The sequence below is a fragment of the Schistocerca nitens genome, chromosome 1, assembly GCF_023898315.1.
Source record: "Schistocerca nitens isolate TAMUIC-IGC-003100 chromosome 1, iqSchNite1.1, whole genome shotgun sequence".
NCBI lineage: Eukaryota > Metazoa > Arthropoda > Insecta > Orthoptera > Acrididae > Schistocerca > Schistocerca nitens.
In genome coordinates, this window is record NC_064614.1 from 587,949,347 (window position 1) to 587,973,456 (window position 24,110).

Consider the following 24,110-nt stretch of genomic DNA (forward strand, 5'->3'; position numbering starts at 1 on the left):
TTACCTTCCATCTCTGTGGAAGATGTTCTGATTTCTCGTACTATAGTATCTTGTAAATCTTCCTTTAATGATTTGTAACTTTCTCGTGAACTCTTCTCTAACGATGCGTTAATTTCTTGTAAACGCTTCTCTAACGATTCTCTTGTTTCTTGTGAACTCTTCTTTATCAAGTCTATTGATTTGAGTAACCTTTCTTCCCTCTCTCTACTTTCTTTTAGCAAGGTTGCCAACATTGATCGTATTTCTGCATCCTCTGAAACTGGCTCAGCTTTCATCGTTTGTCCCGGTGTCTCAGGATAACTAGTTGAATGTGCTAATGGGCTTCCTAATGACAATCCACAATCACAAATTCCTGAATCATTTCTGTCTTCCTGTCCTATTCCTTTCCTTTCAACTACTGCCTCACAGACCTGCTTATCTTCAAAAGACATTTTTTTTTTGGTTTATATTTAATGCCCAGGCAAGTAATACAAAATAACCTCCAATAACCCAAAACACTCCTAATTACATGAAACTGATCAAACAGTACCTACAGTCCTTTCAGTAAATTCCCAAAATGATACAACATGCACGAGTACCGAACATAACAGCTCTCACAAACCTAAATTTTCAATAACAATGTCCACATACACAGTTTATGTAAAAATGTTTTAAACAAGATAATCACAACACTCACAAAATCTATCAATGCAAAATCACCAAAACAATTACCATTTATTCAGTGCAGTGTGCATACGTAAGCTTGCTATACTTCAGAGTATGTTTCACAAACTTTTCGGAAATTACTGCAATTTAGCATTTTTTTTTTCTAACGTAAATACCAGTTAAAAACTGTTTATTTATCGCGAATACTGCACACTGCAATTTACTGTTATGTTAACCCGTCGTCTTCACTCACCAACCGACGTTACCGCGAGTCGCGATGTTTTGATGTTTGAGATGGGCGTGGCTGTGCCACCGCTGGAGCTCGCGTGAAGTTGAAGATCAGCTGCAAGGCGACGTAGTTCCCCGTCGGCCGCTCCGTGGCGCTCCAGGCGGGCGTAGTTCGTAGTTCGGCCGCTAGATGCCGGGACTGCGCTCGTTGTCTCGAAGTTGCGTCGCTCGCCGTGGTGTCGTGTGAAATCACCTCGCGGATCGAAGTTCTTTGGTGCGACTGCTACGTGGCTGCGTGACGTCACTCACTAATTGCGTCGCCACAATACGTTATCGTCAGCATACCAGTTTCTGGGTCCACACGAAACCGTCCGATTTTCACCGTTCAAAAGGCAATTTCGGTCAACATATTACCACAAAACACCTTTCTGACGACTTGTATGACGAAATCTTGTCTCGTCTCACTATTTTACTGTTCACACATGTCTTTCTTTAGCGTCCACTTTTCACAGTTTTTCGTGCGGATTTTCGCATTTGCACTTTACAACATAGTTTAATATGGCCAGAAAAACAGTTTAGTCACGATCGTGAGATATTATTACTTCGTATTGTTCAAAAAATGCACTGTTCCTTATCGCGATCTTAACGTTCATGCACTGTCCCGATTCCACATTGAAAAATTAGTATGACTCGTCCGAAAATTGCACTTGTCCTTTCACGGTAAGCCAAGGGTGTAACATACCCTTTTATTTATCCGCTCGTTCGGGATCAAAATAGCAGCCCAAATTTAGATAATTACTTAATGTGACCGTGTACCTAATGGGCTGGCAATCGGATTGGACTGCTCAGGGGATGTTACATTCCGTATTGTCCTTCGCAAATATGGTAATACGTACTGTTTGGTGGTAAGAAGGACACAACACAGTTTCACAAACAAGATCTATATTCTCAGCAAAAGCACAAAATAAGGAGACAGCCACTGCCTTCGTCAATACACTGTAAATGACGGCTAATATCAGCACAGGTTTCTTTAGTTATTCTTAATCGTCACACGCGACATCCAATCACTGTAATCCAAGTAATGCCGACGCGGTAGACGCGGAAGTTCAATAGCGGCACTTAATATCACTGAAATCACTCTGTAATTAAACTTTCTCACTTTCCCGTATAATACTAACACAAAGGGGTTAAACCGCGGCGATGGCCACTCCCTTTGTCGATAATTTACATTAATTCAACTGCTGGCTTCTGTACAGCTCTGCCCGCCTCGCGGGAACCTACCACACCTTTACTTCAGCACATCTCAACTCTAACTCTCCGCCCAGTTCTTCCCGCCTCGCGGGAATCTACCCAAGCAGCACTCGGCACTCCGGTGAATCCCCTCTAGATCTCGCGCCCTGCACACACTACTCGATAGTTGCCCTGTCGACCTGTGTGAGCGCAAACTTAGCAGTAGGGGCCTGCGGACCCCTTACACGGCGAACAAGCTGAAGTCGTTTCTTCGGTTTCCTGAGGGTAGCATAATACACTTCAGGAGGAAACACAAACAGAATAACGAGTTCAGAGTCCCATAATCACTATCCGCTTCGTCACGCGCAAGGAATCCCTCGTTTGCCCTTTATGGTTTTCTCTTAGGTGGCGAGGAGCCCAGTGAGCATACAACTTTAAGTATCCCAACTGTTGGACGAATGTGTCAGCAGGGACGTCCATTTGTGCAGCGAGGTGTTTGTGATCCGTCGCCCATCTCGAATGAGAGTGTCCGCACGTTCCATATTGCAGGAGCCACAGCCGGCCAGCACGCGTAAGATCGGACATGTTTTACACGACCTTGTTGCGACGACAGACGCCTCGCTTAATGACTCACCGTGCTTTTGTTCGTAGTCCGCTTCCGTAAACATTCAGCAACTGCCTATGCCTGCCTGCGATGCCCAGCTCAGCTCAATGACAGCTCCCCCGAACGCACCGTCGTTACAGAAACTGTTTTAAAGGTTACATTTAGCACCGCCATCCTCTATCGCAACTTAATGTAACTATAGGGATTGAATATTCCACGATGAACCACAATAAATTCCGTATTTTTGTCAACGGAAATTTGCCAAAGTATTGCATTACTTATTGAATGCCCTTCCCTTATCAGCAACTGTGCCTCCTATGCAAATACCCATTGCCGTTCCACCTAATTGTTTGTATTTTTTTTCTTCAAATTCGAAATAGTTTGTGATACCGTGAGTTCCAGTAATTGAGTTATTTCATATGCATCAATAGTGGACATTTTTCTGTGGAATATAAAGTTTTTTCTTTATTATCTCATTGTTTCTGACGCGCGCGCGTCGTCTGACGTTATAATGCTGAGGTATAGCATCGAGTTCGAATAGTCCCACGCGGTGAAAGTTAATTTCTCTACAGTGTAGCGTAGACAGTTGTTTACAGTTTTGTGTGTGTGTGTGTGTGTGTGTGTGTGTGTGTGTGTGTGTGTGTCTGTGTGTAGCCGGTTATATTAAGTGATATAAATTTTCCTCCTTAGGGGATCTGTATGTCTTTTACAGTGTGAGCTAATATCTTAGAATTTTGATAGTGTATTTTTACTGTATGTATATCACTTGGTTCGTAATGTATTTATTACTTAAAGTACAGGATAGGCTATCAATGCAATTAATTGCAGATGGTATTGGAATCAATTATTTATGTATTTTGGGTTATGCTCATAAGGATGTGGTTTGGAGACTCATAAAAATATATGATTGATCTTAATCTGAGAGGACCACTTTACAAATTTTCAATCTCAACTGACACTCCAAATCAGTATTCTAATACATAAAAGCGTAAATATCTACGAAGACAGAATTTAATACGAGAAAATCTGTACATTGCATATTGCAGGATAACTTGGAAATTACAAACTGCTGAAACGAGACTCGTCGTGTAGATAAATAATGGCCTAATAAATTCATTGTGCAGTAGAAAACAGAAAAAATATTTAATAGTGTATTCCAAAAGCCTTGTGCGCTACTATCGAATGGAACGTCACTGTGGCGTAACAAACGCCACTCTGAATCTGTTGAAGTAGTGAAGACTACCAAGTAGTTCCAGCATATCGATATCTTTCATTACTTTCTCTTGACAATCAAATAGCTGAAGAATTTGCGACGGATAAAATGTAAGTTTCTATATACATTGTTCTGAAAATGTTTACGGTCGGCCTCCCTGAGGGCATAGTGGTGCGCGCGGTGGGGCGGGGGGGGGGGGGGGGGGGGGCTGTGGGCGGTGTATGCGATCGTCGATTGTCGGCGGTTTCTCAACGAAGAAGCAAGGAAAATACGTTTATAGGAGAGTGTCTGAACATGTTTGCCTTTGATTTTTTAACCCTAGTAGTGTATACCCTTTGAAATTGTTACAAGAAGTGTACATCAGGGTCCAACACAACGATCCTTAATTGTTTGCTAGAGCAATTGCGTGAATATGGATTATTTTAGAATGAAATTGGGCACTCTTGTACTAAATTCAAGCCACAGCTCTTACGTACTTTTTCAGTCAGTATTAACTTTAATGCATCCAGAAAGGTCATGGAAACTTTTCAATGAAGAAACTTGAAAGCTTTTCGGATCTAAGACTTTCTTTGTAGTATAATTAGGTGAAGATAATATTCATTTAAGGAAATGCACTTACAACACGAATATTTTTGGAGTTCTCAATTATTCATAAATCAGTTCATTCATTATTTCCACCGTTTATGGAATACGGGCTACAAAGTTTCGGCAGCTAATAGGCCTATTAGGGACAGCTGTGATACAACAGTTGCCATTCGTACAGTGGACAGTTTTCTTCATTCCTGTCTGAAATTCGACAGACCGATCACTTCCGCCATTGCCCGTAACTGCTGCAGGAGCAAAAGCTAGGGAATAACTTTCATCATGGATGTCAACTACATCACTTTCACGGTTGAGTTGTTCTATCACTGCTTCCTCTTAAGAGTCTTCCGTTAGTAAAACGTCATTCGTACGTGCTACTTCCACATAAATGGCTCCACACTCAGTGACAGACCACTTACACAATGTATATCTGCGGCCACAGTGACCGTTCAAAAAATTGTTCCTGTCACATCTAACCCTTATCCTCCCAGGTCTTTTTTCTTTGTCACACTCTGTCCCAGGTGCGGTCTGACAGTCTGCTATATTTAAATAGCCATAAAAATTGCATTCAGCAATTTTAGTGAAAGTTAAGTTCTTTATGTGAAAGCTACTGTTAATACCACACAAAAAATATCGAAATAAACATTAAAATTTATTTTTACGAAGAAATGCATTTAAGCAAAAAATGCACAAAATGAACATAATATTACGTGGTAATGTTAATGGTATTAAAATCAAATACTTGCACTATAAATTTTAATTTTTGTTATATTTTTCTTTCTTTATACTTGTAACAACAAAAACATAAAACAACTTCCATAAACATCACAAAAATGAAAATTACACTAGTACTTTGCAGATTTTTAGTTTCGTTCTCAGAGGTTTTCTTTACACTAGCTAGAAATTTTTGTAGGGAAATCAAGACTGGCTTCTTGCAACAATGACAAGGCACCTTTCTCTTCTTTTCTGGGTCACAGATGGAGCATTTTTTGCGTTTTTTCCAGTCTTTGTACAACGACTTTTATTCTTGGTTCTGCTATACCCAAAACACAGTGGATGGTTGCACGAAGTTCACATGGTATGTGATAGTGGTTGATTCGCTTCTTATCTGTGATGTCGCCAATGAGTTGCCATTATGTCCAACTTGCGGATTAATAATGCCACTGGCCATCGTTGGAAGAGGCTTAGACGACCAGCGATATCTGTCTCAACTAAATATATTTCTAGCAGAATCTTTAGCTAAAGATTCAGTACCTACACTTCCGTCTTCATCATTTTGATCACTCGTTTCTTTCGAGGAATTCACAGGTGGCAAGGCAAATTCCCCCCCCCCACACACACACACACACGTATCCGCGAAAATAATCCCATTTGACTAAAATGTACGAGTTTTGCAACGCCTTTGTCCGGGATCGGCAGTTTAAATGACGACAACCTTAGGTATGAATAATGAATGGTCCCGTCATACGTTCAATATTTATTGCACTACACCGGGTATTGCGCTGTAATACTTAGAACGAACACCCGTCTGACAGGCAGATACAGTCTCTAAAATCGCCCCAAGGTTCTAGCCGGCTAAGAGGGTCTCATTTGGTGTTTAGTCGTATTGCAGTGGTCACGTGCCTCGCTGTGCCGATTTACCCAAGAAAATTTGCTTCCATTCTCGACACACCGCCTCACAGGTTCCAGGAAGGCAAAATATTCACCCGCCTCACAGACTGATGTTCCTGAATTCGCACTTCTGCACCTCACAGGCGGATAAGCCAGCTTATCCTATAAATCATAGACTCCCACCGAGCGTCACCTACCCGCATTATGCTTCGGAGTAGCGTACGGAAGCGTACTGGACACGGACCGCGGATTAAGTGGCGCCCTGTGGGATTGTTGATCGGCCGTGAGGCGTGCCGAGATAGTCACGCTGTGTCCTGGATAGCGCAGTGGTTAACAGCATCTGCCTAGTATCAGGAGATACCGGGTTCGCATCCCAGTTCAGTTCACATTTTCGCTTAATGTCCCTCTGTAGCTGACAGCAGTGATCCCGCTCCAATTTACATGTAATATTGCGCCTCTCTTGCCCTGGCAGTTTCGCGATATCTTCATGTAATCCTGTGCTGTACAATAAATACTGAGATGTGAGGGCCCCGTAGCATAAGTCGTAACAAGGCGTATACGAAGAAGACCGGCGGGAATGGTCACACTTTCTCTATCTCTGCAGAAATCGGAACAATTTTTAACTCATGAAGTACCGATCCTGTAGATATCCTGCTGATAAAATTGGAATCATAAAAGCTCGCACAGGGGCGAGCAAGTCGCCTTCTTCCCAAACTCCGCGCTCAACGAAACTGGAATAAAACTTCATACATGGTGCAATAAAAAATTATTCCTCGTCATGAACTTCACAATGATAGGCAGCGTATAAGTAAAACAGATATACCGACACAGTCACAAACAACTATCTGCGCATTAGCTGCTATATGATGTCACGCGATAATACTTTTCCCTCATATCTTACAACGTCTGCAGATGTTATTTACAGTACAGATATCTTGTGGATATTACGAATGCTCTTCCTTCCAGAGGGGGTGGCAATGTATAGAATTTAAATCTCTACATTTTTCAAAAATGTAACCAACGCTCTTGATAATAACGAGGGAGGGAGGGAGCACCGAAAGTGTGAAGATTCATGGAAGTGAGTAAGAGGAGGGGAGAATGACACACAGAGGATACGATTTTCTTAAAAGATCGGCGAGAAACAAATATCACTCAAGCGAAGCGACAATCGCAGGCCATCAATTCCACACAGAAACGCCATTTACTTACATTATTCCTTGCGCATAATTCAACTGAATCTCACACATTACGCAACAGAACAAAATTCCTTCGTGATAAAGTTCGGTTCATCTATTACGGTAATCACGCCATATACAAGCCAAAGTTTTTGGTTGACCGGGGTTAGCGAAATGCATTACTTACCTCCTCATGAATCGACGGTTTACTCCCGCAGAGACACCACCTCCTTTAAGGAAATGCAGAATACGTAATAAGTGTACAACGAAACTTAAAAATATTGGAAATGTAAAAAATACATATTCCGTTGGCTTTCGTAATTATTTTGAGAAGAAGGTCGGTCTGGTAGCATGAAGCCCGAAATTGTTTCTGTCCAGTATCATGCTATACGTAAAAATAACAACACTGGTTGGCGTGTACATCGATTATCCACGTTCTTCCATGGTTTAGCCATGACCGCAGAATTTACGTGTCATCGTGACCTACAGTCTGTGTAGTTCCTTCCTCCAGTGTAAACACAAGGATCGTTTTCTTTTTTTTTTTTTCTTTTCTTCCTTCAGTTACTACTGACAACCGGCGACAGGTACATTAAGAAAGTTTCAGAAGAACTACACTAAAAGTGATGGTACTATGCAGAAGCACGAAAGATGCGTTTTGTAAGTGATTATGGGACAGTCCTTCCTACTTGCAGCTATTATCCACATTAGTCTTTTATGAAGATTTGTGAGGAGCGAAAATTACAATAAATTTTCTAGTTTGCGTATCTATTCACGTAGAGTTGGCTCAAGTTCTTCTTGTCTAGGGGTCTGATTCTTGAAGCTGAAATTCATTTTAGTGCCTCATGGTTGAATTGAAGATCGTTGCAGAATTTTTGTTGTTACGTTAATATATTTTGTCACATTTTAGTATATCATACACATTCACATTGACAAAGCCGGATTTACACTGTTCGCACAAAATACAAAAATCGTCCGATCACATCAGAGGCATGCTTGCTACCCTCTGACTCAGCGGAAATAACAATATTCCAATAATAATATACCACAGGGTTTACGATTTTTCTTGACAAACGATTTTCTATTAGTTTCGATTATTATTTCAGAAATGAATCCAGAAACAAACCTAGTAAACAGTACTATATTGCGTAATTAATAATAGAAATTTTAAGTGTGCCAAATAATTCGTAATTTCAAATGTTTCTAAGAAAAAAAATAATTATAACTGTACGTTCAGAACTAGTACCTATAGATTACAACATCCAAAATAATGTAATTCCTTTTCATAAATTTTAGCTTGAAATAACATACTGTGTATAAAATTATATGAAAGTTTTTAGAAAAGCAGCTGAGACAATACTGAACTGTTCAAAATTCGAAAAATACTACTGGTATCCAGAACTACTGTTGAGGAAAGTAACGGAGGATGTCCCGTTACAAGGCCTATGCTTGTAGCGGCCAAAGCTGTCTAGAAAAAATATGTACTAGCTCCTCTTCGATTCACGATCATAACAGGTCCACTTAATTCCTTCGGATTGTTACGCATTACTCACATTTTCAATTACAACGTCAAATCTGCAGCAATTACCAAATAACATGAGTGAAATTAGGGCAAATTCTTGACAGTGAACTTTAAAATCAAAATCACAAAATATCTCCAATACGTTTAAAAGTAATACGTATCCTACGATACATTAACCAGGTAACATCATCTGCCGAGACGTAAAATGAGCGTTAATGGGTGATGAATCTGAAATGGACGCATATAAATATCACGGGAAACGTCTTAGTGATAGTACACTTGCCAGTACGGTAGTAGTTGAAATATACCATAACTCTCAAACTAGCAATAAAAAAATTTCTGGAGGCGCCGGGTATCGATCCCGGTACCTCTCACATGCTAAGCGAGCGCTCTACCATCTGAGCTACGCCCCCAGTACAGCAACACTGAGCCGGTATCTTGAGGAGTGGCATGTACGTCCTTGTAACGGGACCTCGATTTCTTGTTACGTCACTCTCCGGCGAACGACGAAAGTTGCTCGGCTGGTACCCACTGGCGGAGTACCAAACGCAACTGGGGGCGTAGCTCAGATGGTAGAGCGCTCGCTTAGCATGTGAGAGGTACCGGGATCGATACCCGGCGCCTCCAGTACTTTTGTCACGTTTGTTGCTGCACTGAGGATTTTTCGTTTAGCTGATGATCAAAAGTAAAGCCGTCATCGTGTACTAGTCATTGCCCTATTTGAATAAACGCCGTTGTCTTACTGCGATCTTTGAGCTGACTTACGATACCTGTTGTAGGGATAGTTTAACAATGATTCCAAACCACAGTGCACCTAGGCCAGAGATGAATGACAGATTAAAAATCCTAAGGTTAACCAATGATCGTACCACAAACCTTTGAATCCCTTTGTTTTTCTCAAATAAAATTGCCAATATATTTTACATTATATAACTCTCATAAAAATAAATACAAAAACATCAGTTTCCTCGTGACTTGAAAAAATAATATTCATATCATAATAAAATAAAACACTGGCTAATATGTTCTGATGAAACTGTTAGTCCTGAACAATGAATCACACTCACACTTAAACAATAACTTTAGTAGGCGCTTTTTTTGGGAATACCAAAATGTTTTTTTTTTTGCTGAGATTTGCAAATGCTGACAGAGGGATACAAAGAATTCATCTGCACATCAGGAAAATCTGTTGCATCCCACATTTGGCATTTGAAGTAGATATTACTCAATCATTGAAATAAGAATAACATTTTCGTTGAACGATATAGTACATGGAGTAAAGATAACAATTTAAAGAATACAGTATTTATGGTGATATCAGTAACAACAGAAAAGAATATTCCATTTAATGCGTTTATAAAATTTAGGAATTGCTTCCATTTTCACCGTCCGCTTACATTTTATTGCTGAATCTTGGGCATTTCAAATTACTGAGATTCTTCGTAGGATCTAACGAAAAATCACGAAATGAGGAGAAAGCTGGCACAATTTACATTAATTGAGATACGTGGGTGTGCTGCCTTCGAATTTTTCATTCTGTTGTCGATATCGGTTGAGGTATTAGATGCCGTGCACAGTACTAGGTCGACTTTTCCCGCTTTACTGACACAAGTTACAGACCTCTACCGCTAGACGGCTACGAGCTGAAGTTTATAAGTCAAGTAACTATACAAAATTGTTGAGGCTTTCGTGGCCACTTGTTGACAAACTGCCTATTGGCTTCTGTCTCTGGTTCTTCGGCCGACGTTCATCTAATGATTTTTCTGACGTTTCGCCAGCACGAGTGGCTGGCATTGTCAAAGCTTCACCCTCCATTGCCGGTGGTGAACTGGAGCCGAGCTCGCGGGCGCAGGCTATATGTACCTGGCGCGCCAACGTCCAAGGGCTTCTCCGCGGTCATTTCCGGTGCGGTTCTCCTCTTGCTACCTGCGACGGTCGTTCGCTGCAGTACGGGAAGCCAGGATCCGTTGACCTTAAGGCTTTCCTCTTTCTTGTTCAAACCGTTCGCGTATTTTTGTATTTCTACAGCTTCTCTGAACAAGCACGTGTGATAGTGCTTCTCTACAGCCAGAACTTCCGTGTCGGCGAATTTTATTACATGATCGGTCTCATTCAGTGCGTGCTCTGCCACGGCCGATTTCTCCACCTGCCCCAACCTGCAATGTCGCTTATGCTCTTTGATCCTGGTGTTAATGGATCGTCCAGTCATTCCGACATAAACTTTTCCGCATGTGCATGGTATGCGGTATATTCCCGACATTGCAAGTGGGTCTCTTTTCTCCTTCGCCGATCTAAGACACTCTTTGATCTTCCTTGTCGGTTTGAAAATCGTCTTTACGCCATGTTTGCGCAATATACGGCCGATTCTGTCCGTCACTCTGGGAATGTATGGCAGAAAGGCCGTACCCGACAATTCTTTTTCCGGTTCCTTACTTCGCCGAGGGTTGGGCTCTGTTACACTTCTAATATAATTTGTGGAGTAACCATTGCTCCTCAGGACAGTTTCCAGGTGTTGCATTTCTCGTTTGAGGTGTTGCGGCTCACATATTCGTCCTGCTCTCGTTACGAGCGTACTAATCATGCCTCTTTTCTGGCTCGGGTGGTGGTTTGACAGTTTGTGCAGGTATCGGCCCGTGTGAGTCGGTTTTCGATACACGCTGTGTCCCAGATCTTCGCCGTCCCTTGTGACCAGAACATCTAGAAATGGCAGTTTCTTGTCCTTTTCTACTTCCATGGTAAATGTTATGTTGGCATGGAGGCTGTTCAAGTGTCTTAGGAAGTCACTGAGCTGTTCTTCACCATGGCTCCACACCACGAAAGTATCATCGACGTACCTGTACCACACCTTAGGTTTGTAAGTCGCCGAGTCCAGTGCCTGTGCTTCGAATTGTTCCATGAAGAAGTTGGCCACCACTGGACTGAGAGGACTACCCATGGCGACGCCTTCCAGCTGTTCGTAGAAATCGCCATTCCACGTGAAATAGCTCGTGGTGAGACATGCATGGAAGAGCTTTCTGATGTCTAGCGGAAAAATGGAACCGATGTGCTCCAGAGCGTCACTGAGTGGCACTTTCGTAAATAACGAAACAACATCAAAGCTGACCAGGATGTCGTTTGGTGCAAGTTTCAGTTTCTTCAGCTGCTCAATGAAATGTCCTGAGTCCTTAATGTATGTGTCGGTCTTCCCCACGTGTGGCTGGAGCAGAGAGGCCAAGTGTTTTGCCAGTTTATATGTCGGTGATCCAGGAGCGCTAACGATCGGTCTCAGTGGAACGTTGTTCTTATGGATCTTGGGTAATCCATACAGCCGAGGTGGTAGGGCTTCTGTATTGCGCAGGTTTCTCTGTATGTCCGCCGGCAGAGAAGACGCCTTGATTAATCGATTCGTATTCCGTGTGATACGTTGCGTCGGATCTGCGCTTAGTTTTCGGTACGTCGTCGGATCTAATAGGTCTCGGATCTTTTGCTCATAATCTTCGGTCTTCATTACGACGGTCGCATTCCCCTTATCGGCAGGCAGTACCAATATACTCTTGTCGGCGTTGAGATTCTTAATGGCTTGTACCTCTTCTTTCTTCAGGTTGCAAGCTGGTGGTTTTGCTCGGCGCAGTATCCTGGCTGTTTCCGTGCGTATTTCCTCTGCCCTTTCACAAGGAAGGGTACGAATGGCTGCTTCGGTGTTGGCAATGATGTCCTCCATAGGTATAGTTCTCGGGATGATAGCGAAATTCCCTCCTTTTTGAAGAACAGACACTTCCTCTTCGGTCAATTGTCGTTCAGTGAGGTTGACCACTGTGTGTGACATGTCGGGAGTCGCCTTGTCGGTGTGCTTCCGGCATCTTTCAAACTTTTTCTTCTGTCGATCGGTGCAGCGCTAGAGTTCGTTCTGCATGCTCCTGTGAGTGATGCAGAACGAACTCGAGCGCTGCACCGATCGACAGAAGAAAAAGTTTGAAAGATGCCGGAAGCACACCGACAAGGCGACTCCCGACATGTCACACACAGTGGTCAACCTCACTGAACGACAATTGACCGAAGAGGAAGTGTCTGTTCTTCAAAAAGGAGGGAATTTCGCTATCATCCCGAGAACTATACCTATGGAGGACATCATTGCCAACACCGAAGCAGCCATTCGTACCCTTCCTTGTGAAAGGGCAGAGGAAATACGCACGGAAACAGCCAGGATACTGCGCCGAGCAAAACCACCAGCTTGCAACCTGAAGAAAGAAGAGGTACAAGCCATTAAGAATCTCAACGCCGACAAGAGTATATTGGTACTGCCTGCCGATAAGGGGAATGCGACCGTCGTAATGAAGACCGAAGATTATGAGCAAAAGATCCGAGACCTATTAGATCCGACGACGTACCGAAAACTAAGCGCAGATCCGACGCAACGTATCACACGGAATACGAATCGATTAATCAAGGCGTCTTCTCTGCCGGCGGACATACAGAGAAACCTGCGCAACACAGAAGCCCTACCACCTCGGCTGTATGGATTACCCAAGATCCATAAGAACAACGTTCCACTGAGACCGATCGTTAGCGCTCCTGGATCACCGACATATAAACTGGCAAAACACTTGGCCTCTCTGCTCCAGCCACACGTGGGGAAGACCGACACATACATTAAGGACTCAGGACATTTCATTGAGAAGCTGAAGAAACTGAAACTTGCACCAAACGACATCCTGGTCAGCTTTGATGTTGTTTCGTTATTTACGAAAGTGCCACTCAGTGACGCTCTGGAGCACATCGGTTCCATTTTTCCGCTAGACATCAGAAAGCTCTTCCATGCATGTCTCACCACGAGCTATTTCACGTGGAATGGCGATTTCTACGAACAGCTGGAAGGCGTCGCCATGGGTAGTCCTCTCAGTCCAGTGGTGGCCAACTTCTTCATGGAACAATTCGAAGCACAGGCACTGGACTCGGCGACTTGCAAACCTAAGGTGTGGTACAGGTACGTCGATGATACTTTCGTGGTGTGGAGCCATGGTGAAGAGCAGCTCGGTGACTTCCTAAGACACTTGAACAGCCTCCATGCCAACATAACATTTACCATGGAAGTAGAAAAGGACAAGAAACTGCCATTTCTAGATGTGCTGGTCACAAGGGAAGGCGAAAACCTGGGACACAGCGTGTATCGAAAACCGACACACACGGACCGATACCTACACAAACTGTCAAACCACCACCCGAGCCAGAAAAGAGGCATGATTAGTACGCTCGTAACGAGAGCAGGACGAATATGTGAGCCGCAACACCTCAAACGAGAAATGCAACACCTGGAAACGGTTCTGAGGAGCAATGGGTACTTCACAAATTACATTAGAAGTGTAACAGAGCCAAACACTCGGCGAAGTAAGGAACCAGAAAAAGAAATGTCGGGTACGGCCTTTCTGCCATACATTCCCAGAGTGACGTACAGAATCGGCCGTATATTGTGCAAACATGGCGTAAAGACGATTTTCAAACCGACAAGGAAGATCAAAGAGTGTCTTAGATCGGCGAAGGAGAAAAGAGACCCACTTGCAATGTCGGGAATATACCGTATACCATGCACATGCGGAAAAGTTTATGTCGGAATGACTGGACGATCAATGAACACCAGGATCAAAGAGCATAAGCGACATTGCAGGTTGGGGCAGGTGGAGAAATCGGCCGTGGCAGAGCACGCACCGAATGAGACCGACCACGTAATGAAATTCGTCGACACGGAAGTTCTGGCTGTAAGAGAAGCACTATCACACGCGCTTGTTCAGAGAAGCTGTAGAAATACAAAAACACGCGAACAGTTTGAACAAGAAAGAGGAAAGCCTTAAGGTCAACGGATCCTGGCTTCCCGTACTGCAGCGAACGACCGTCGCAGGTAGCAAGAGGAGAACCGCACCGGAAATGACCGCGGAGAAGCCCTCGGACGTTGGCGCGCCAGGTACATATAGCCTGCGCCCGCGAGCTCGGCTCCAGTTCACCACCGGCAATGGAGGGTGAAGCTTTGACAATGCCAGCCACTCGTGCTGGCGAAACGTCAGAAAAATCATTAGATGAACGTCGGCCGAAGAACCCGAGACAGAAGCCAATAGGCAGTTTGTCAAAGTAACTACAGTGGCGGTCAAAATAATAGAGCCACCTGGCAAAGGTTTGGAATAAAGTGCACATTTATTACTAGACATGTTTGAACTATGATGGAAACCATTACAACCGAGTCACATTGTACTATAGTCAGTTATATAGATAACACAACACAAAATAATCAGTAAGAATCAATAATATTCAAAAGAATACCAGACCACAGGGTCAAAAAAATAGAGCCAATTGAAACAAATATACTGTACCTGATCTCAGTCTTATGAAACGTACAGGAACAGTCTTTTTTGCATAGGACTGCATTAGTACTTCGTGGGGTAACCCTTATATTTGAGGATTGCCCTGCACCTCTTACCCATAGAGTCTACTAAACGCCTGCATTCGTCACTACTGATCGCATACCAGGCTCTCTGGATTTCTTCCCACAGTTTTTCTGAAGATGTAGCTTTTGAGCGGTCAATTCTCTTGTCTAAGATCTCCCATAAGTTCTCAATGGGTGATGCGTCAGGGGACTGAGGTTAATACTTCGATATTGTGCTCTTGAACAAACTGCCTTATGATCCTTGCAGTATGCTTTGGATCGTTATCGTGCTGAAATTTCCATTTCAGCGGCATTTCCTCTTCAGCATAAGGCAGCATCACATTTGCCAAGATGTCTTTGTACATTTCTGCGTTCATTATGCCGTTGATACGGTGTATTGGACCAATGCCGTACCACGAAAAACATCCCCATACCATAACACTTCCGCCACCGCATTTCACAGTTTTTAAAGTGTACTTGGGATTAAATTCCTGGTTTGGTGGGCGGCGCACATACTATAGACTTTTCCGTCTGAGGCAAACCTATTAAACTTGGATTCATCGGACCAAAGGATGTTCCTCCACCAAGTATTAGGTTTTTGTTCATTTCTCCGGGCAAAGGCTAACCTTTTCCGAACATTAGCTTGTGAAACATGTGGCTTCTTTCTTGCAATGCGCCCATTCAATTTTGCAGATCTCAGTCGTCTTTGAATCGTTGAGGTTGATGGTTGAACATCATGTTCGTCGCTAAACAAAATGGCTTTCAGTCGTGGTGTTGACAAAAATGGGTCTTTCTTCACTTCCCTAGTGATGAGTCTGTCTACGCGAGGAGTAGTTACACGAGGTCGCCCCCTGTTCTCCACCTGCGGCTTTGTTTGTTTTGACCGTCTCATGGCGTTCTGGACTCGTTTTCGCGAAACGTGCAAGACATTGGCTATTTTATTCATGGACATCCCACTTTTGAACATCCGGAACATTACTATACGCTCATCTCCACTGGTATGCTTTGCTCTAGACGAATGTAAACAAAACCACACGTCAATTTACATACAAAACAACTGCATAAAAATCAATTTAAAGGCACATGTGTAAAGCGGCTCTATTATTTTGACCCATAAGATTCTTACCTTTATGCCTCTTTTCACACGTCTAGCTCAAACGCTTCCTTTCGGACGACTAAAGATAGCAGCAACGTCTTCCCTGATGTTGTCTACAAGGGACTGACAACACGGCACCCGTGGCGATTTCGCGAACTAATAGATATCCTAGTTCTTAATCTCGTCAATAGAGGTGGCTCTATTATTTCGACCGCCACTGTATATCGGTGCGTGATGAACAGCGTGCTGTAATCAAGTTTCTAACCGCAGGAAATGTACCTCCAATTGAAGTGCATAGAGGAATGAAAGCTGAGTACTTTTTGAGCGTGAGGGTTATGGGTTTCTTTACAACAATGTAACCGGCATTGAAAGCTAAGTTCGCCTTTTTGACCCCGATAACAAGAGAGCAGCAATGGAGTTCACAAAGCATCACCGACGCCAAAAAGTTCAAGATCATCACATCGGCAAGCTAAGTAATGCTTACAGAATTATGGGATGTTCAAGGTGTAGCGCATTTGAAATTTTCTAAAGCCACTGTAACCTCTGCAAGGTACTGTGATCCTGGCATCACGAAATCGAACGGTTTTCCAGACATGGGGCACCCTCTCTTCAGCGAGACAATGCAACACTGCACAAGAACCCTGCGACGTCTGCAACAATCATCCTCCATACCAGGCTGTTCCAACCGAGCTCCAGGGAGCCGGAGCGCTCACTGCTGCAGCTCGGAGCCGGCGTGGAGGGGGAAAGCGAACTCACTGCCCCCTGGCCGCATGCAGCCGCAACTGACGCAATAATCCGTACTCAATGACAGCTATGACTAGCCGCGGGAACCCTGTACCTCTATTGGAGGATAACTTTCTATTCACTGAGAGGGATGGTCGTCTGCAGTGTCTTGTATGTCATAAAGTATTTAATTCTGCGAAGAGGTACAATCTACAACGACATTATACACGTCTTCACTCAGCGCACTACGATCAGGTAGAAGGCGTTGCACGCAGAGAACTGGTAGACAGGCTTACGAACGACATACCAGGAGACGTAAGTCTAAAAACGTTTTCGTAATACGGAGGGTATCAAAACATGCAACATAATTCGTGTTCTGTAATGTGTTTATAATTTTCAGGTGAACGAGAGCGGAGAAAACACTACTGAATCTGCAATTCGAGAAAGCTACAGAGTCGCTCACATCATTGCGACAAGTGGCAAGCCGTTTTCGGTGGGACCACTCGTAAAATCGTGAATGGTAGCAGTTGTAGAATGTTTGTTTCCAAGGGATGTTCAGACAATTGAAGGGGTTTACTTGTCAAAGCAAACAACGTCTCGTCGAATCGTGGATATGGCAGTGGATTTAGAGAGACAGCTCAGGAAAAAGGCGCAGAGCTTTGTTGCATTATCGCTTGCGCTTGACGAAAGCACCGCACATGCTGAGCTTGAAGTCTTTATTTATTTCCTGAACATTGTATTGCTTGGTGTAGCATGTCACCACGTCTTAGCAGCTAAGAGTATGAGGTTGTCGATCTTGTAAGACGCAGCTGGCACATCAAAACGCTTGCCTTGCCGCCTGCCTCAGCCAGCCGTGCCACGTGCCGGCCCACTGGAATGGTCACAGCGAGCGACGCGGCACCCTGGAGCAGGGAGCGCTCCGCGGCTCACAACGGAGCCGACGAGCTGGAACAGGCTGCTCCATACAGTCCGAACTTAGCCTCGTCCCATTTTCATTGTTGTTGTTGTTGTTGTTGTTGTTGTGGTCTTCAGTCCTGAGACTGGTTTGATGCAGCTCTCCATGCTACTCTATCCTGTGCAAGCTTCTTCATCTCCCAGTACCTACTGCAACCTACATCCTTCTGAATCTGCTTAGTGTATTGATCTCTTGGTCTCCCTCTACGATTTTTTACCTTCCACGCTGCCCTACAATGCTAAATTTGTGATACCTTGATGCCTCAAAACATGTCCTACCAACCGATCCCTTCTTCTAGTCAAGTTGTGCCACAAACGTCTTTCTCCCCAATCCTATTCAATACCTCCCTCATTAGTTACGTGATCTACCCACCTTATCTCCAACATTCTTCTGTAGCACCACATTTCGAAAGCTTCTATTCTCTTCTTGTCCAAACCGGTTATCGTCCATGTTTCACTTCCATACATGGCTACACTCCATACAAATACTTTCAGAAACGACTTCCTGACACTTAAATCTATACTCGATGTTAACAAATTTCTCTTCTTCAGAAACGATTTCCTTGCCAATGCCAGTCTACATTTCATATCCTCTCTACTTCGACCATCATCAGTTATTTTACTCCCTAAATAGCAAAACTCCTTTACTACTTTAAGTGTCTCATTTCCTAATCTAATCCCCTCAGCATCACCCGATTTAATTTGACTACATTCCATTATCCACGTTTTGCTTTTGTTGATGTTCATCTTATATCCTCCTCTCAAGACGCTGTCCATTCCGTTCAACTGCTCTTCCAAGTCCTTTGCTGTCTCTGACAGAATTACAATGTCATCGGCGAACCTTAAAGTTTTTATTTCTTCTCCATGGATTTTAATACCTACTCCGAATTTTTCTTTTGTTTCCTTTACTGCTTGCTCAATATACAGGTTGAATAACATTGGGGAGAGGCTACAACCCTGTCTCACTCCTTTCCCAACCACTGCTTTCCTTTCATGCCCCTCGACTCTTATAACTGCCATGTGGTTTCTGTACAAATTGTAAATAGCCTTTCGCGCCTTGTATTTTACCCCTGCCACCTTCAGAAATTGAAAGAGAGTATTCCAGTTAACGTTGTCAAAAGCTTTCTCTAAGTCTACAAATGCTAGAAACGTAGGTTTGCCTTTTCTTAATCTTTCTTCTAAGATAAGTCGTAAGGTTAGTATTGCCTCACGTGTTCCAACATTTCTACGGAATCCAAACTGATCTTCCCCGAGGTCCGCTTCTACCAGTTTTTCCATTCGTCTGTAAAGAATTCGCGTTAGTATTTTGCAGCTGTGACTTATTAAACTGATAGTTCGGTAATTTTCACATCTGTCAACACCTGCTTTCTTTGGGATTGGAATTATTATATTCTTCTTGAAGTCTGTGGGTATTTCGCCTGTCTCATACATCTTGCTCACCAGATGGTAGAGTTTTGTCATGACTGGCTCACCCAAGGCCATCAGTAGTTCTAATGGAATGTTGTCTACTCCCGGGGCCTTGTTTCGACTCAGGTCTTTCAGTGCTCTGTCAAACAAACTCTTCACGCAGTATCTTATCTCCCATTTCATCTTCATCTACATCCTCTTCCATTTCCATAATATTGTCCTCAAGTACATCGCCCTTGTATAAACCCTCTATATACTCCTTCCACCTTTCTGCCTTCCCTTCTTTGCTTAGAACTGGGTTGCCATCTGAGCTCTTGATATTCATACAAGTGGTTCTCTTCTCTCCAAAGGTCTCTTTAATTTTCCTGTAGAGTGAGACAAGCCTCTACATCCTTACATTTGTCCTCTAGCCATCCCTGCTTAGCCATTTTGCACTTCCTGTCGATCTCATTTTTGAGACGTTTGTATTCCTTTTTGCCTGATTCATTTACTGCATTTTTATATTTTCTCCTTTCATCAATTAAATTCAATATTTCTTCTGTTACCCAAGGACTTCTATTAGCCCTCGTCTTTTTACCTACTTGATCCTCTGCTGCCTTCACTACTTCATCCCTCAGAGCTACCCATTCTTTTCTACTGTATTTCTTTCCCCCATTCCTGTCAATTGTTCCCTTATGCTCTCCCTGAAACTCTCTACAACCTCTGGTTCTTTCAGTTTATCCAGGTCCCATCTCCTTAAATTCCCACCTTTTTGCAATTTCTTCAGTTTCAATCTGCAGTTCATAACCAATAGATTGTGGTCAGAATCCACATCTGCCACTGGAAATGTCTTACAATTTAAAACCTGGTTCCTAAATCTCTGTCTTACCATTATATAATCTATCTGATACCTTTTATTATCTCCAGGATTCTTCCAGGTATACACCCTTCTTTTATGATTCTTGAACCAAGTGTTAGCTATGATCAAGTCATGCTCTGTGCAAAATTCTACAAGGCCGCTTCCTCTTTCATTTCTTCCCCCCAATCCATATTCACCTACTATGTTTCCTTCTCTCCCTTTTCCTATCGACGAATTCCGGTCACCCATGACTATTAAATTTTCGTCTCCCTTCACTACCTGAATAATTTCTTTTATCTCGTCATACATTTCATCTATTTCTTCATCATCTGCAGAGCTAGTTGGCATATAAACTTGTACTACTGTAGTAGGCATGGGCTTTGTGTCTATCTTGGCCACAATAATGCGTTCACTATGCTGTTTGTAGTAGCTAACCCGCACTCCTATTTTTTTTATTCATTATTAAACCTACTCCTGCATTACCCCTATTTGATTTTGTGTTTATAACCCTGTAGTCACCTGACCAGAAGTCTTGTTCCTCCTGCCACCGAAATTCACTAATTCCCACTATATCTAACTTTAACCTATCCATCTCCCTTTTTAAATTTTCTAACCTACCTGCCCGATTAAGGGATCTGACATTCCACGCTCCGATCCGTAGAATGCCAGTTTTCTTTCTCCTGATAACGACGTCCTCTTGAGTAGTCCCCGCCCGGAGATCCGAATGGGGGACTATTTTACCTCCGGAATATTTTACCCAAGAGGACGCCATCATCATTTAATCATACAGTAAACCTGCATGTCCTCGGGAAAAATTACGGCTGTAGTTTCCCCTTGCTTTCAGCCGTTCGCAGTACCAGCACAGCAAGGCCGTTTTGGTTAATGTTACAAGGCCAGATCAGTCAATCATCCAGACTGTTGCCCCTGCAACTACTGAAAAGGCTCCCCACCAACGGCAAGGTCCATGGTTCATGCTTCCAAAATTTGCTTAACTTTGATAGTGATTAAACGGTGCAAGCAGAATTGAGGTTGTGGCTCTGTCAATAATGTCAAACATTCTACAGTGAAGAGTTTTCACATAAAAGAAATCCGGAGGCATTACTGTTCAGCTCGCTCTATTGCGTTGCTCACAAATCTACATGCGTTTTACATATTACTAACAGTAGTGCAATTAAACACGTTTCCAATGCTTCTCTTTTGGACTTCGCTTATCTTTAACGCTCGTGTGGGATTATAAACCACTTATTCTTGCCCTCTTATTATTTTACTTCTTTTTGCTACAAAAGAATGAACGTCAGCTTGTGAAGACTCAAGTTCCAGATCTTTCTTTTAAAACTATGATGCCGACTCAATACGACCCCTAATTTCAGTAATGATGATATTTTTATCTGTTGTTAACTTGCGTATAGATAACCACTGTCATCGCATTTTGTTTGGGTGAGAGTTACTTAGGGTCGGATGTCAAGTGTTCCAATCAGGACCACATGACAGTAAACAGACATCATTACGGGAATATTTTCAGACTGGTTGGGTGGAAGCCTTCATATCTCTTAGTTTTTTCATTTCAGCGTTTAATTTGTTCAGTATAGTGGTATTTGTAGAATTAACTGCAACTTTACTCTACAGTAACGTAAACTCCTGTTGTCTTCCCTCCTTCGTGCTTTTAAGTGAACGACGACCATGCAGTCGTAGCAGATACCCCCTGCTTGTAGTACGTGGATAATGGGCCTATAAGATAGTTTGTGATGTCCTTTGTTTTCCATCTCGTTTGTTCTTGCACGTAACGTTTGTTATGTGGCCATCAACAGTCATTATGAATTAATTTCTTTGTTGCATGAGAACATTTCTCTCATATTTTATAAGAATTTCCTCCACTCCACAGTTCCATTGCAAATATGTTAGGAGTATAGTATATGGAGATGGTTCCGTGGTTTTGGGGCAAAGTTCGGCTACTCGTTGATCTTTTATCATGACATCGTCAAATGAAGACAGGTATGAGTCTCATGAACCTGTTCAGATTTTGCCCTATCTCTTTCACGGGACAATTTTGTTCTCTCATTTAGGGAATTAAAATTTCCAGGGTTGCTTTACAGCTTTTGATTTTGCTTTTTTCTTGTTTATTCCAAATCCAATACCATACCGCTTGCTATTTATTGAAACGGTAGCCCATCAGGATGCAGTTAAATTCTTTTATCTCCTTAAACGTTTCTTCAACGCGTGCAGAACACTTCCCTTTTGGATTCATAATTCACCCTTTCCTTGTATGACCATTTTCTCAACAGCAAGAATTATCAACAGAAAATTTAATGTACTTTGTTGTTTCTGGTAAAGTCGGTACTGTAGCTGCAAATTTTGCTTTTCTTGTTCAGTCTGTTTCACGCTTTCTGTCCAGGACTTAAACCTGAGAACTTCACATCTTTGAACTGGAAAATCTGACAGTATTCTCTGTCTTATGTGGGGTCTTGGCAACTATCTCTCCTTGTTCTCTCGGAGTATTTTAATGGAAGCATTTGGAAACACTGCATTTTATGCACTGTTATTTCTCGGCTCTGTCCCATCAGATTTCTCTGACGGATGTTCTGGAGGTGTTTAAGTAGTTGCATCCTTTGATTCCAGAGCTCAGCGGTACTACAGGTATGGTATAGCATTCGTTGTAATCTCATTGCGCTTCCGGTCCAAGGAAGTATGGTTTGACAAATGTACTTACACATGTTTGTTTATGCATGAAAACAGGCTATCACTATTGTCATGTCCGCAGCTCGTTGTCTTGCGGTAGCGTTCTCGCTTCCAGCGCACGGGGTCCCGGGTTCGATTCCCGGCGGGGTTAGGGATTCTCTGCCTCGTGATGACTGGGTGTTGTGTGTTCTTCATCATCATTTCATCATTGACTCGCAAGTCGCCGAAGTGGCGTCAACTAGAAAGGACTTGCAATACGGCGGCCGAACTTCCCCGCACGGGGCCTCCCGGCCAACAATGCCATACGATCATTTCATTTTCCTACTGTCATTCATCTGAACCCAACCATCAGCAGCATCTCAAAATGACTGTGGTCTAGTTCCTCTACAACACATCGCTTTCATTTCTGAATGTCAGTTCACCTTCACCACTTTCCCATTTCCTCAATTCTCTTCACAATTTTTTTTTTTTCCTTCTTGAGTTCTTCCGGCAGACCTTCCTGTGACGTAACTTCTATTTCTTCAACAGATACATCTGAAACATCATCTTCCTATTCTTCATTATGGTCAAATTCATCCACGACATCAAATTCTCATGACATCATGGATTCGACACCGTTCCTCACAAGCGACTTCTAACCAAAGTGTGTGCCTACAGAGTATCGCCTCAGTTGTGCGACTGGATTCACGATCTCCTGTCAGAAAGAACACAGTTTGTAGTACTAGACGGAAAGTCATCGAGTAAAACAGAAGTAATATCCGGCGTTGCCCAAGGAAGTGTTATAGGCCCTCTATTGTTCCTAATCTATATTAACGACATAGGAGACAATCTGAGTAGCCGTCTTAGATTGTCTGCAGATGATGCTGTCATTTACCGTCTTGTAAAGTCATCAGATGATCAAAACGACTTACAAAATAATTTAGATAAGATATCTGTATGGTGCGAAAAGTGGCAACTGACCCTGAATAAAGAAAAGTGTGAAGTTATTCACATGAGTATTAAAAGAAATCAGCTAAATTTTGATTACGCGATAAGTCACACAAATCTAAGGGCTGTAAATTCAACTAAATACTTAGGGAGCACAATTACAAATAACCTAAATTGGAACGATCGCATAGATAATATTGTGGGTGGAGCAAACCAAAGACTGCGATTATTTGGCAGAACACTTAGAAGGTGCAACAGGTCTACCAAAGAGACTGCTTACACTACGCTTGT

The 24,110-nt window shown here is 42.9% G+C and overlaps 1 protein-coding gene and 2 non-coding genes across 8 annotated transcripts in view; 1 reads left to right on the forward strand and 2 right to left on the reverse strand.

The window, feature by feature from the left end:
• LOC126255530 (ran-binding protein 3) overlaps positions 1-24,110 on the reverse strand; it is a 349,149-nt gene that overhangs the window by 231,013 nt on the left and 94,026 nt on the right. The window lies entirely within an intron of this gene.
• On the reverse strand, positions 9,148-9,220 carry Trnaa-agc (transfer RNA alanine (anticodon AGC)). Its single transcript has one exon. It is a non-coding gene; the product is annotated as a tRNA-Ala (tRNA).
• Positions 9,362-9,434, forward strand: Trnaa-agc (transfer RNA alanine (anticodon AGC)). Its single transcript has one exon. It is a non-coding gene; the product is annotated as a tRNA-Ala (tRNA).